General features: G+C 37.1%; 1 protein-coding gene across 1 annotated transcript in view; it reads left to right on the top strand.

Moving 5' to 3' along the window:
- The window catches only part of LOC123880437 (homeobox protein caupolican), a 129,416-nt gene that overhangs the window by 97,342 nt on the left and 16,865 nt on the right, over positions 1-15,209 (top strand). The gene's annotated exons all lie outside the window — the stretch shown is intronic.

Here is a 15,209-nt window from a genome sequence, read left to right as displayed (position 1 = left end):
TGTTTGCTCGTACGACATAGTAGGCAAATACCATTGTTGCTGTAGTGAGTGTTACAAAAACGAATATTCTGCCGATCAGTGCTGCAGTATTGTAATGTAATGCTCAATATCAAATTCCAAATTGTTACATAACATGTAAATGCGTTGGTCAGGACGCACCTTAAAGTGGTAATCGCATGATCAGCGTTGTAACACTACAATATTATAATGCTGTGTTACATTTGCAATACATGACATCTGCAATTTGTGGCGTCCATGGCTTGATATCGGGCAGCATGTGTAAATTGGTTAGTCCAGTCATGTATAATGCTATGTCCTGACTAGCGGATGACAAATTAGTGGTCACGCCCGCTAAATGTTACGAGTATGTTTATACTTAGGGCTGACACAAGGCAGCTAGAGGGAAAGAAATATTTTTTCGACGACAAGTCAAGCAAAAAATAGTGATCAAGTCATTTATTTATTTCATGCATTCCAATATTATTAAAAAAAAATCATCAATTACTACAATAGGTATAATGATTAAATGAGCAAGCTGAAGTGGCAGTGGGCAGGCCATGCCTTTCGTAGAGGCGATGGCCGTTGGAGCGGCAAAGCCCTTGAGTGGAGACCGCGTTTAAGCAAGCGTAGTGTGGGACGCCCTCCAGCACGAAGGACCGACGATATAAAGCGGCTGGCGGGAAGTGGCTGGATGAGGAAGGCTGAGGACCGGGTGTGTAGGCGTTCTCCAAGGAAGACCTACGTCCAACAGTGGATGTCCACAGGTTGATGATGATGATGATATATAATGATTATTATATAATATCAATATTAGAACCCTGTTGGGGCACAGCAATTTTTAGCAGCGAGACGGCGCTGTATTATTCGTCAAAGTAGTTTATTATTTTGTCATAGACTTTTCATATAGCAATGTTTTTAATGAATTAATGAACATTATATTATTACTCTGGATTGTTTTTTTTTTTGATTGGTCAGGAATTTTGCTATGGATTTTTGTACACTTATTATTATTTATGCTTTACTGTGATTTTACCAAACAAGGAATGCAACAAAGCTTTATGCGTCTTTTGCAACGCTCTGTCCATTCAAGGCCATGAGAAATCCGCGAGAAAATGCTGTCACATTGATTATACTTGGACTCCTTATGTTAGGTATTTACTGGTATAATATACATTTCCACTATATTTTGACATGGGTTATTCGAGGGGCATACAAACAAATCGCTAAAAACCGGCAACGCATTGGCTTCCTCTGGAACTGCAAATATTCATGAGCAGCGGTAATCACTTAGCATCAGGTGACCCACCTGTTCGTTTGCATGTTATCTATTTTTTTAAAATAGGTTCTATGTTCTATACATAGTCGTGCATTATAAGTAGGTAACTTAATTATGTATAATGTCAAAATTATTTGAAGAAATATTGGCACCCCTGAAATAGGCACATATTATTAAGTGCAACAGAATATTTAACATCTAGTTATCAGCTGTGATTTGAAATTCACGGAATAAATAAATAATTGAAGCATACGCAATTATGACAACGTATAGTATATCAATACAAACTTAATTTAAATCACCCTCTTTTGGAATGTATAACTGATGTAGCTTACTTTACTTAATTTCCAATTGTATATTTATGCTTTTTTCAGGAGCATTCTTTTAATAGATCCTCAAACTCTTGTAAAGGCAATTACTAAGCTTCTGAAGTCCTTTCATCCGTCTGTCTGTCAGAGGGCTGTACCTATCTCGTGAACTGTAATAGGTACCTATATAGTTAAAATTTTCACAGAATGTGTATTACACAAATGTAAATTAAAAATTTATAACACCCCCTACAAGTGAAGGTTATTAGGAACTAGAAAAGAGCTGATAACTTTCAAACAGCTGAACCGATTTTCTTGGATTATAGATAAGAACACTCTCGATCAAGCCACCTTTCAAACTAAAAAAGCTAAATTAAAATCGTTTCATTAGTTTAGGAGCTACGATGCCACAGACAGATACATAGACACACACGTCAAACTTATAACACCCCCCTTTTTGGGTCGGGGGTTAATAAAGATTACATTCAAAGGGAAAGGAAACGCCCAAAAAGCCTCCAAAGTTCGGTCAACCATCCAGATTGGTACATACAACACTCTGTACATAATATACTTGGATGATAGTGGTTGCGCAATCGGAATCGGCTTACCGTGTTGCAACTTGATACTTGAACTTGATATCGTGGGTTTTTTGTTCGGCAACCAGTGGAATTTACGAGAGCTACGCAATCGCGATCGGTTTGGGAATTGTCTACTATTGTTTTAAATCGTAGGGTATTTTATTGTTACAGTATAAGCGCCTTTCGCTATGACATTGAGATCGTATAGGTACTCACTAATGAAAATAAATTCATTTTTAACCCCCGACCCAAAAAGAGGGGTATTATAAGTTTGACGTGTGTATCTGTGTATCTGTCTGTGGCATCGTAGCTCCTAAACTAATGCACCGATTTTAATTTAGTTGTTTTTGTTTGAAAGCTGGCTTGGTCGAGAGTGTTCTTAGCTATAATCGAAGAAAATCGGTTCAGCCGTTTGAAAGTTATCAGCTCCTTTCTAGTTATTATAACCTTCACTTGTCGGGGGTGTTATAAATTTTTAATTTACACTTGTAATAGGTCATTGTTGACTATTATTAAAAATATATAACTTGTACTTAGTGTTTGTACTTAACTTGCACTTGATAAAATCTAGCTGTGGTAAGATAAAAGAGAAGAAGAATAAGAGAGAAAGCACCATTGAATAGATGTAGTATCTATTCAATGGTGCTTTCTTGTTTATAAAAAATAAAAAAATAACAAATTTAAATTGTACTTTGAAAACAGCAACCGCCGAGTTTCTTGCTAGTTCTTCTCGGTAGGAATGGCATTCCGAACCAGTGGTAGATGCTTTTGACGATTCAATAGAACTTGTAAAAGTCTAATTTAATAAAAATATTTGAATTTTGAATTTGAATGGTATTATATGGTTTAATATTTTATTTAGCTTAATAATGATGAAATAATCATTAATAACAATATTCACAAATAATAAAAATACTTAAATATAAAAATTATAAAACGAAAAGCTAGCATGTATTTAGCTATTAGTATTTAGGTTTATTAAATACACCACCTCCCACTGTCCATTTGTTCGTTTTCTCCCTAGCATTAAAATTGTGTGGAAGAGGTAGCTATTTAGCGATAATACTGCCTTTTTAACCCCCGACCCAAAAAGAGGGGTGTTATAAGTTTGACGTGTGTATCTGTGTATCTGTGTATCTGTGTATCTGTGTATCTGTGTATCTGTCTGTGGCCTCGTAGCGCCTAAACGAATGAACCGATTTTAATTTAGTTTTTTTTTATACCTACATCTTTTATGTGACCTGTCATTAGTGTTTTGTGGTGCAATAAAGACATACTTACATTCATACATATACTAGATTTTATAGCATAAGTATAAATTGCGAAACAATGCCTCCCAGCGTCGTAAAATTGAATATTCTCATCGCTATTAATAATATGTCAGCAATAAAATAAGACATAACCCCCGATAGCTGGTGACCCGTAGTCCCGACACTTAATTTTCACTAGTTTATACGTTCTACATATTGCCACTTGTGAGGTCTGGAACTTGGCGCCGAAAGCGGGGCGCGTTGATTGACTAATGATATTAGGGGTGAAACACAATCAAGAATGTCTTACAAACACCAAGACCATACAGTCGCAAAGTAGACATACCAAAACTGTCATTGCAATGAGGTAAGGAACTTGGCATCTATACTAATAAATTAAATTGGAGTGTCTGTCTGTAATTTCGAAATAACTACCTCATATTAAGCTCATATGGTTATTTGAACGATACCAACACTGAATCACACGTTTTTAAAATTTTTGTCTGTCTGTCTGTCTGTTTGAAAAGGCTAATCTTTGAAACGGCTGAACCGATTTTGACGGGATTTTCACAGACAAGTAGAGGATTGACCAGGGTGTAACATAGGCTACTTTTTTAACCGACTTTCAAAAAGGGAGTTGTGTTTTTCTACCTATGTACACCGAAATCTCCGAGATTTCTGAACCGATTTGCGTCATTTCTTTTTTAATCGATAGAGGAACTTTGCGATATTGTTTCATAAAAAATTTGGAGTCCAACTCCTCAATCCTGATGCTGCAGGGGATCTGACCAATCCACGCGGGCGACGCTGCGGGCATCAGCTAGTCCGCAATAAATCAAGCGGTACTTCATAACGGAAAACCTTCTGACCCTATACCAAGCTTGAGCTTGATCGTGCATGGAGTGCTGCAGCCATTTGTAGGAAGGCTCTACCAAGTACCAACTTGGTACAATGTATTAGTACCAACAATGCATTCATTGAATTTGGTATATCGTCGCGGCAGAAACAAGCGCTTCAATTAGCTCCAAAGTTTAGAACATAGGCAACATTGTCTGCCTGTCGGTGATCTACAATATATATTTATTTGATCTAGTTCTCCCTTTGCCATTCTATTATCGGACCGCCCAGCATAATTCCACGGACTAGTACGAAGCTTCGCTTCTCGTTTCTAATACGCACTACTAATATGCTGGAATGTCCTTCCGGCTTCCGTTTTCCCCACCAGCTGCAACATTAGGACTATCAAAAGAAGAGTGAATACGTATCTTCTAGGCAGGCGCCCCGTCTTAGGCTGCATCATCACTTACTTTTTGGTGTGATTTCAGCCAAGCGCATGCCTATAGTTAAAAAAATAAACGGTTGGCATTCAGCAATCTATCATTAACATCACTGTTGGATTTTGGCACCTTCCGGGTATGAAACCCCAGAAGTCACTTATTTTTGTTTAAAGTTATACTTACTTACCACTTTGCCCTTCTCTACTCTTTTCTCTCTCAAGGCTGGTTTCCGAACTTAAACGTTTCTGTCTGTTGTGCGTTATGTCACACAAAACATAAACTATAATTATTAGGTATCATGCCGGTTCTGGAGTCCAAAATTTTGGTTTAGATTGCGTCCAAAAAGTTCTTAGACAAAACTATCGACATGTCGCTCGACAAAAAGTTTCCATTCACAATTTCATAAAGAGGAACATGAAACATGCATGTATTTGTACGCGCTACTTGTGAGGTCCCAGTCCTCAGACTGAGGAACCCGTATCGGCGAACTTGGCGCCGCAAAGCGGGACATACTGATTGACAAATGGTATTAGGGTTAGGTCACACTTGAGACATTATTTTGACGAATTTTCTTAATTATGTAAATAAATAATTAATAAATGATGTTTATTTGCAAAAAACGTATGTGTGTTTACATAGGTGTATACTTTGGACCCTTAACTTTCAAAAAAGTAAAAACTGTGCCATGGGAGTTAGTAGTAGAAAATTGTAACTGACTGAAAAATTGCTAAGTAAGCTTCACGTTTGCAATAAAGAAATTCTGCAGAATAGAATCGAAATAGGTAAGTAAGTACTTTTTATTCAATGAATAAACTTTTAACTAGGTAGGTACTTTTGAATCTAGTATATCTACCACTGGTTAGGAATGCCTTTCCTACCGAGCAGATCCAAAAAGAAACTCGGCAGTTGCTCTTTTCAAAGATTCGATTTACAATATTAGATCATGTATAAAGGAATGATTTGCAACCCCGTGCATTGCTGGATAGCGCTGCAAGTCAAATCTACGCTCTTTCATCATTTACATAAGAACCCCTCGTGCGCGAACCCAACTCGCACTTGACCGCTTTTTATAGAAATGTCAAACCACGACGTTTGATAAATACAAAATGATGATTTTCAGCCAATCATATTATGGCCTATGGACCTATTGGCCCGTTTTTGCAATAAAACCAGCATTTCATTTGCGTACCTACATCTTTGGCCAAAATTAACCATCTATCTATCTTTAATCCGTCGGTAAATTACTTAGCAACATTGTTATTTGTCAATAAAACCATACAGTTTTTAAAAACAACAGAGTTGCTAAGTAACTTATTGACAGATTACAGACAGGATTGATTTTATTATTGACTAGCTGATACCCGCGACTTCGTTCACGTGGATATAGGTTTTTAAAAGTCCCGTGGGAATTATTGATTTTCCGGGATAAAAAGTAGGATGTGTTAATCCAGGGTACAATCTATCTCCATTCCAAACAGCCAAATCCATCCGGTAGTTTTTGCGTGTAAGAGTAACAAATATCCATACATACATAGGTAGGTACTTACAAACTTTTGCGTTTATCATATTATTAGTAGGATTTTAGCAGTTAGGCGATCAAAAATTGTATCCAGAGGTAAAAATCTAAATCGGAACTGGTTAGCACTATTTTGTATTTTGGTTCTAGGTTAAAACAGGTCAACCGTCAGTTGAATGTCTAAGATATCCGTTAAGTAACCTAAAGTAACAGTCTGGTAAGTCTATAAATACATAGGAACCAATCGAAGAACTACGGCTAATCTAAAGTTAGTGTTGACGTCAGAATAACAGATACGCCTACTATGTTAATCTTAACTACACCCACCGCCTAGAAATACTATGTAAGTACAGTTACTAATATAGAGTAATGTATACCTACTAATTATATTACAAATACGAAAGTGTGTCTGTCAGTGTGCTAGCTTTTCACAGCCCCACAGTCTGACCGATTTTGATAAAATTAGGTACAGCGTTAGCTTATATCCTGGGAAAGGACATGGGCTACGTTTTATCCCGGAAAATCAAAGAGTTCGCACGGGATTCTTAAAGGCCATCAGCTTAACCGATTTATATGAGAATTTGTACAGAGGAAGCTTGCATCCCGAAAATTGACATTAGGCAACTTTTATCCTGGAAAGTCTGAGAGTTTCCACATAATTTTTATGTAGTATACTAATACAAAGACTTTAATGTTGTTTCGACTGTTGCATAAAGACCTAATTACCTACATTAGATTGCATTTAAGAACATTATTTAGGTAATTGTAACAATTATTTGTCTTCAGATTTGGAAATATTTTAATAATACATTGTACCAACGAATTAAATAAATATTAAAATTTTGGCTTCATTGGCTTCAAATATACGCAGAGGAAGTGGCGTGTAGTAGCTAGTGAAACAGACTGCAGCTATAAATCTCATGTGTGCTGTCTGTCACAAATTTGAATATCTTTCTGCTCAATCTGTCGCGACTTTTGTCGGTGCCTCTAAAAGGATATTGACAAGGCAATCCCGGGGGAGTCGTGACGTATGCAGCCGCCCTAACTCAAGAATACATCTGACGTCTGATAAATAGCATCTGTTGACATTCTACTGAGCCCAACTCTGATAATGGCTACAATGGGACAACAAATTTGCCTCTCAAACATAATAGTTAATAGCATAAGAGCTTGAGTTGTAAATAGCTTAAGGTTTGATAAAAGTTGAGAGGGCTAAATGTCAACCGATGGACGTCCATTGCTGTACATAGGGCTCTTGCGAGGTATGCTAACTCAGTGTCTAACATTGAATGATAGCCACTGAGGTTGGTTGGTTCTGCATTGCTGCATCTCTGGGTGATAGTAAAATATTTTTTCGTAGAAAACCTTCAATGAATTTAACAAGTCTAAATTAAAAATTTATAACACCCCCGACAAGTGAAGGTTACAGTAACTAGAAAAGAGCTGATAACTTTCAAACGGCTGAACCGATTTTCTTGGATTATAGCTAAGAACACTCTCGATCAAGCCACCTTTCAAACAAAAAAAAAACTAAATTAAAATCGGTTCATTAATCTTGCCGCTACGGTGACACAGACAGATACACAGATACACAGACACACAGATACCTACACACGTCAAACTTATAACACCCCTCTTTTTGGGTCGGGGGTTAAAAATGAGCTCGGTTGATGTTTGATAATGATGATGTTGATGATTATTTATTGAATTTAGTAGAGTAGGTAAGGTATCATATAGCGCGCACAGTTCATAAAGCAAATAACAGCACGAGAGTCACAAATTACGAATTACCATTAAATTCAGTTTCAAAATTCATTTTCTTGTCTTATAATATATTTTAAAATTTTAATGAGCAAAGTCATTGGTAATTCCCAGTTGATTCCTAAAAACCATTAAATACAAAAACATCTCATACTTATCTACATAATATTTGAGACATAAGCACATTATTATGCTATCAAGAAGTGTTTAAATCGACGAAGCATAATATTATGTACACCAAAGGTAATAACTAGACTTTATTGTGCACTTTGATACATAATTATCGAGCTGCAACGTTTTTTCTCGAAGAAAGACGTTTAAAAACATTATAAAGTCAATTACACACTTAGCACAGAATATCCCAGGTACAAAAATCTTACTCCATTAAGACGTTTAAATATGTATTTATTAATAGTGACTCTTATGGCGACCCAATAAAGTGCAATTCAACTCGTACAGTGCTGCGGTCTAAACTCAACAAGTACCTCTCTTTTTAACCCCCGACCCAAAAAGAGGGGTGTTATAAGTTTGACGTGTGTATCTGTGTATCTATCTGTGGCATCGTAGCGCCTAAACGAATGAACCGATTTTAATTTAGTTTTTTTGTTTGAAAGGTGGCTTGATCGAGAGTGTTCTTAGCTATCATCCAAGAAAATCGGTTCAGCCGTTTGAAAGTTATCAGCTTTTTTCTAGTTACTGTAACCTTTACTTGTCGGGGGTGTTATAAATTTTTAATTTACACTTGTTATTTTAAGTGTAGAATGTAAATAAATTAATACCTCCCAAACAAAATTTCAATTTTCACACAATTTGATCTTGACGCCTTGCGTAGCATGTGCGAAAAATGGATTTCGAGTAGGCCCAACCGCCGAGTTCTTTTGTAACCTTTTTCTGCTCATCACCGATTTCCCATATGCGTCGAGTGTGAAATTTTACATGATAAAAAAGCTGCCATTGTTATTGCAGGGGTATTTAAAATGGATCAGATTAACTCTGATCGATCGCATCGGTGTAACCGATTGCAATTATTGTTGAGCAAGGTGGGAATAACTTTTATATCAGTTTAATGAAAATGAAGTGAGTCTCTGGTGTTGATTTTTAGGCTTCCGTACAGTAAATGTGTCAATGGCACCCTATTGCCACAACGTAAGTATATTACTCAGACTTAGGCGCGCTCGGAACCCTCGTAGCTTTAGTTTTAAGTAAGTCATAATTAATTATCACCACTACATCATTGTTTGACAGTCAGAAAGTGTACATAGTACCCGATTTGAATGAATGACGTTGACTTTGACTTCTTATGTTACTATATCCCGGGATCTCCATAGTATTGCTGGGACATTCAACACAAGATCAAAGGCGTCGGACTACTGTGTATCATTATCCTGTGCTATTACGCCTAAGCCTCCGCTGTCCATCCGTCGGTTTGTCCATCCGTCTAGTCTGTCTGTTTGTGAGCGGATTGTATCTCGTGAACCGTAATTACAAATTCTGTAAAATTTTCACAGAACCCATCTCTCTACCTACCCATACTATTATAAATACAAAAGTGTGTCTGTTTGTTGGTTCTTTAGTTTATTGGTTTGTCCTTCAAACACGCCACAACGGAGCAACGGATCGATGTGATTTATTCTATGGATATAGTTAGGGGACCTGAAGAGTGACATGTCTTCAGTAGAAGACATGTCACTCAGTAGAAAACAGAACATGTCTTCAGTAGAAAACAGAAAAATGACATGTCATTTTATGTGCACCTAGTGGGGGGGGGGGGGGGGGTCGTCCAACGTCTTCGAGGTTTAGTACCTTGGGACCCCCAACTCATCAACTTATGCGATCAAATAATAAAGTTTAAAGTAATGCGACTAGCGTATATCATACAAAACAGAACAAAGACGAAAAGGCTTCTAAAAACAGTTAAGATATCGAAGCGGGTTGTAACTAAGAAGTTATCTCGTTAACTCAATCAACAATGAATTAACGCTTATCTACAACAGGCGGGTTTCTCATTCACAGAGATCAAAAAACGCTTATTCTAATCTACAATAGATTCATGACTTTTCTTTAAGACGACCCGCTTGACACGATTTCTTACTCTTTAATTTTACACTTCTGACTCTATTCTCTATAAAACCCAGTCAAGTGCGAGTCGCACTTGCACACAAAGGGTTCCTTCTCATAAGAAATCTCAAATCAATATAATAAAAATTTATCGCTCAACAGCTATACAACACTGCAAGTTAATAACGAACAGCGCCATCTAGGATTTAGTAAACATATTATTGCTTTTATTGCATTACACAGCCATACAATCGTCAACCCACTATTAAGCACGGGTCTCCTTTCAGAATAAGAAGTGTTTGATTAGGCGATAGTCGTTCACGCTGTCTCAGTGTGAATTGGCAGATTTCACACACCTTAGAGAACATTATGGAGACCTTGATGTTCAAAGTCATATTATCTATCTACTGATTTTTGAGCTTCATCGTAAACGATTTTGGTCTGAAATAGTCCTATTATAAATAGGCTAGTTTAATTCAATGGGTAAAAATGGATCGGTGTAAACCAAGCTTTACATGTAGTGACGGTGCTACCTACCGCAATACAGCAATTATCAATGTTCTGATGTTGTTATTATTAAATTAATTAATGTTCTATATAAGCATATCTTGGCGCGTCCTTATCTCGCCAGGGGTCAATATTGTAATGAAACAGAAAAATAATTTGCCACAGATAACTTTTGACAATAAATGCCTTGTTTTTTAACGACCGATACGATAAAAACATTTTAGTATTATCGGTTTGGCACCGTTTTTATGACAAGTTTTGGTGCAAAACACCTAATTACCAACACTTCAATGCACAGTTTCTAAATCATCTTCTCTACTTAGTTACAGACTATAATGCCAAAGTCCATGTCCATGTCCGTCTGTACGCTTAGATCTTTTAAACTACGCAACGGATATTAATGCGGTTTTATCAATAGATAGAATAATTCAAGAGGAATGTTTATAAGTATAGTGTATGTTGTTGAAATACGACGATCATTGTTCAAAATGTCGCAAGAAATCAAGCTGACTAAAGAGCTTTCATTGAAAATGCTGTCTATTACTTAGTCTAATATGGTTTAGCATGGTAGTGGTATAGTAGGGTAGTCTAATATGTTTGTATGTTCCTGTAAAAAAAGAATAACCATGCTGATTATTACTATACCCCTTTCCCCTCCCCCGTTCACCTACCGCTAACTAGGGGTAGGTGATCCCGAGTATGGAACCCTTAGTGCGCGAGTCTGACTTGCACTTGGACGGTTTTTATAGTTCGCAACAAGTTGAGTTGATATCCCGATTGCTAATCGGGGTGAGGCGGGGGGACGCTCCGCACACCCGCACGTCACTCGCGCTATCCCGATTGCCATCTCATCCTGTCGCGTACTATACACGTATAATACGCCTCTATTGCTTGAAACCCACGATACAATTAGCCCCTATACAGGTGGTGAGTTGCTGCTTAGTAGACCGAATGTGTACCGCCCTATCCCCTGGGCACACCCTCGGTCAAACACCGGCGACCTTGCTGATTGGCCCAATTTCCACCGGAACACACCGGGTGCGTTCATAATCAACTCGCGTCCACTTCCCAATGTCCCTTCGTTACAAAGCTGCGACGCGATTATGTTAAACTAGCTGAAGCTTGAGACTTTATTCGCGTGGATTTAGGTTTTTCAAACTCTTTGATTTTCCGGGATAAAAAGTAGCCTATGTGGTAATCCAGGGTATATATATAAATGCACAACAGACGGAAACGTTTAAGTGCGGAAACCAGCCCAGAGAGTAGAAGAATCCAGGGTATAATTTACCCGTGAGTTCTTTGTAATGTTCTTGAAGGTGTGTAAAGTCTATCAAACTGCACTAGACCACCATGGTGGACAATGGGCTTACACACTTCTCATTCTGAGAGAAAGTCCGTGTGGGTATGTCTATTTCATAGTCCATCCATTGAATCAATTTCGGAGAAATTTTTAATCCAGTAAAAGATCCCATGGGATTGTCAAAACCTCAAGCCTCATGGATAAAGTCGCGGGCAATCAGCTACTTGCAAATAAGGGGTTCAGTATAATAAAGGTCAGTGGTATACAGGCAGTAAATATCACCGGGTGAGTACGGCGGTCGGTGCGTGGCGTGCCAAACGCGCGGAACATCGTTATACCACGGTTATACGCTATTAAGGGCTACCACACGCGTACTGCCCACCCGGTACATAATATTCGACGACTAATTGGTCAGCACACCCCTAGGGCAGGCCCATATATTAACGGTATACGGAATTTTGTGGTTTTTTAACCCCACCCCTCGTTTACAAGCTGTCACATAACCTGGCTTTAGTGGCCTCTAATAACTTTAAATCATGAATGTACTTGTACTATATGAAACAAGAGAGAGAGAAAGACAAAGAAGGATGACAAATTTTAGGATTCCGTACCTCAAAAGGAAAAAAGGAACCCTTATAGGGTCACTTCGTTGCCTGTCTGTCTGTCCGGCTGTCGTGTCTGTCAAGAAAACCTATAGGGTTTAAATTTGGCAGGTAGGTACCTAGACTACCTAGGTCTTATAGCACAAGTCTATCACTCTACTTTATGCCGAGGCAACATTGTCAGTCCGCGATGTTGTCCCTCGATCTAGCCACAATGGAGCTACAGATCAACGTAATTTTTTCAAGTATGTGTATTGTATATGATTAAAGAGCTGGAGAATGGTATAATCTACATTTATCACGGAAAATTAAAGATTTCCTACGGTAAGTATTTTAAAATCTAAATCCAGGCGGATTATGTTACGGGCAACATCTAGTAAGCCAAAGGTACCTACTACGAATACCATTATAAGTAGGTATTTAGTATGTAAGCTGTAAGTTAGTAGTTCTCCCTTCACAACCCAATATAGGTCCTTGCGTGAGCTTATTTCGATAATACGAATAATTAGCCTTATCAGATACCATTCTTGCCGAGTTATTTACTGTAGCATGAAATCTGATGTTAGTGATTTATTTTACTAAGGCATGTACCTACGCTTGTATATTTTATTGTACACGAAACAAATACCTTTTTTTTACAACCACTTTGAAGAAGTCGTTACATTTTTCATTTTATTTATATTGCGTGACAACAACAGGTATTTAAGTGACAATGGAGTTTATCGATCGAAATAAGTAGTAATCAATCTATACTTAATTTATTATAAGTACTATAATATGAATTACATCTACATAACTCTGAAAACAAATTAATTGCCAATTTAGCATGTCACCCAATCCCAACCATTGCAAACTACAACATGTCATCAATGTCACTATCAAAATTCAACATGTTATCAATTTCATCGCAAAAATTCGGCATGTTATCAATTTCATCGCCATATTTCGGCTTGTTATCGGTTTTATTTTACAAAAAAAAATTATCAAGAGTGAGTCAGACTTACATATGAAAGGTTCCGTATCATCGTATAAGAAATAACACTTTTTAATTTTTTCTGTGATGTAACCACAAAGTCAAGATTTCCGATTTTTTCCTTTTATTGCGGTAAAACATTGCTACTCGTAGTTCGTACCTGCCTTTAATGATTTAAAGTCAACAGGAAGTATGCTATAGTTCTGATTCCCTTGACAGACGCGACAGTCATTTGTGGGAATGAGTGTAATATTTTATAATAAAATTCCACAGTCAATTTTAGACTTGCATTTACACAAGTTTAAAAAATCTATTAAAAGTATACTCCTGAAAAAAGCTTATTATATAATCGAAGATTATCTAAGTGACAAAAAAGCTTGGATTTGACTCGCTCCAGCAATACACGGCGCTGCAATTGCTTGTATGGCATATTATTGTAAATTGAATATGTATTTGAAAAGAGCAACCGCTGAGTTTCTTGCTGGTTCTTCTCGGTAGGAACGGCATTCCGAACCAGTGGTAGATTATTTTGACGATTCAAAAGCACTTGTAAAAGTTTAAATGAATAAAAACATTTTGAATTTGAATTTAAATTTGAACAGACAGACAGACAACGAGATACGGAACCCTAAAAATGAGGCGGACATGTAAGAAACGAGACCGAAAATATTTATATTAGATTTTCAGCGGGTAACACGATGTCGGCGAAGTAACACGATCACCTTTACAATGGCCGACAAAATTTTCAACACGAAACTGTCACCGAGAGTTAAAGAGACGTTTTTAATTTCATAGGCCTTGTGTCATCTGTCTTATGACACAAGAGTTAGTGGGAATTTTTTAGGAGTTACTTGTTAACAACTTGACATGAAAAAAAAGATTCTGTCAAGTGTCCATTAGGGTTTGATGGACCAAAGTCTGGAACACATATTATAGTGCAGTGAACGTTTCGGTTCGCGTTATTTGCCTTTCCTTTTGTAATAATACTAGCAGATAGGCAGGCAGACAGACAGACAGACAGTCACACGTTCAAATTTATAATGTTATTTCTTGTTTACAAGTGGCGATAGTCTAGTGTCTTCAGTCTCCTATCCGGAGAATCAGTGATTTGATTCTGGGAAAACATTTCAAACTTTTCGAATGTATGTGCATTTTAAGCAACCCTGAGCCCTTCTCATTCTAAGAGAAAACCTGTGCGCAGTAGTGGGCGGACAAATGATCACTGACCTATATTAATATACCCACTGGACTTGCGATTGCCGACGTATTTTTGAGGAGAGCGATCAACTTGCGGATTCCAGAAGTTTTTCTTTATGAGTTTTTCTGGGGCATTTTCTTGTTTCTAAATGTGTGAAATCTCTCGATTGTCTAGCGAGTGGCTTCGAAAATAATCTTGAAATCGTCAAAAAATATGACTTACCTAGTGTTATAATATTTAAAAGAATTAAATTTTAGAGACAAAACGACTTATTTTCCTTTTGACAAACAATTATATATTTATTTTTCTCTACTAACTTGTCCTACTTTGACGTATGTAGGTATTTACTTTTAAACGTATTTATTGAAACCTCATACATAATCCCAACTCCCAAATCCGAACATGTAGTTTTAGAACGTATAAGCGATGATAAGTTAATTTCACTGGTCAAGATGACCATCACATCAAATTCTAATTGAGATTTTTAGTTTAGTCAAAATTTTAGTTTTAGTTTCGTGTTCAAATGAATGAATAAATAGGAGAATTATTATATGTGTGCACAGTATCATATTGTATATTGTGTGTGCAAATAAGTATTATTTGTG

This window comes from Maniola jurtina, chromosome Z (genome assembly GCF_905333055.1).
Source record: "Maniola jurtina chromosome Z, ilManJurt1.1, whole genome shotgun sequence".
NCBI classification, from domain to species: Eukaryota; Metazoa; Arthropoda; class Insecta; order Lepidoptera; family Nymphalidae; genus Maniola; species Maniola jurtina.
This window is presented reverse-complemented; position numbering and strand designations above follow the sequence as displayed.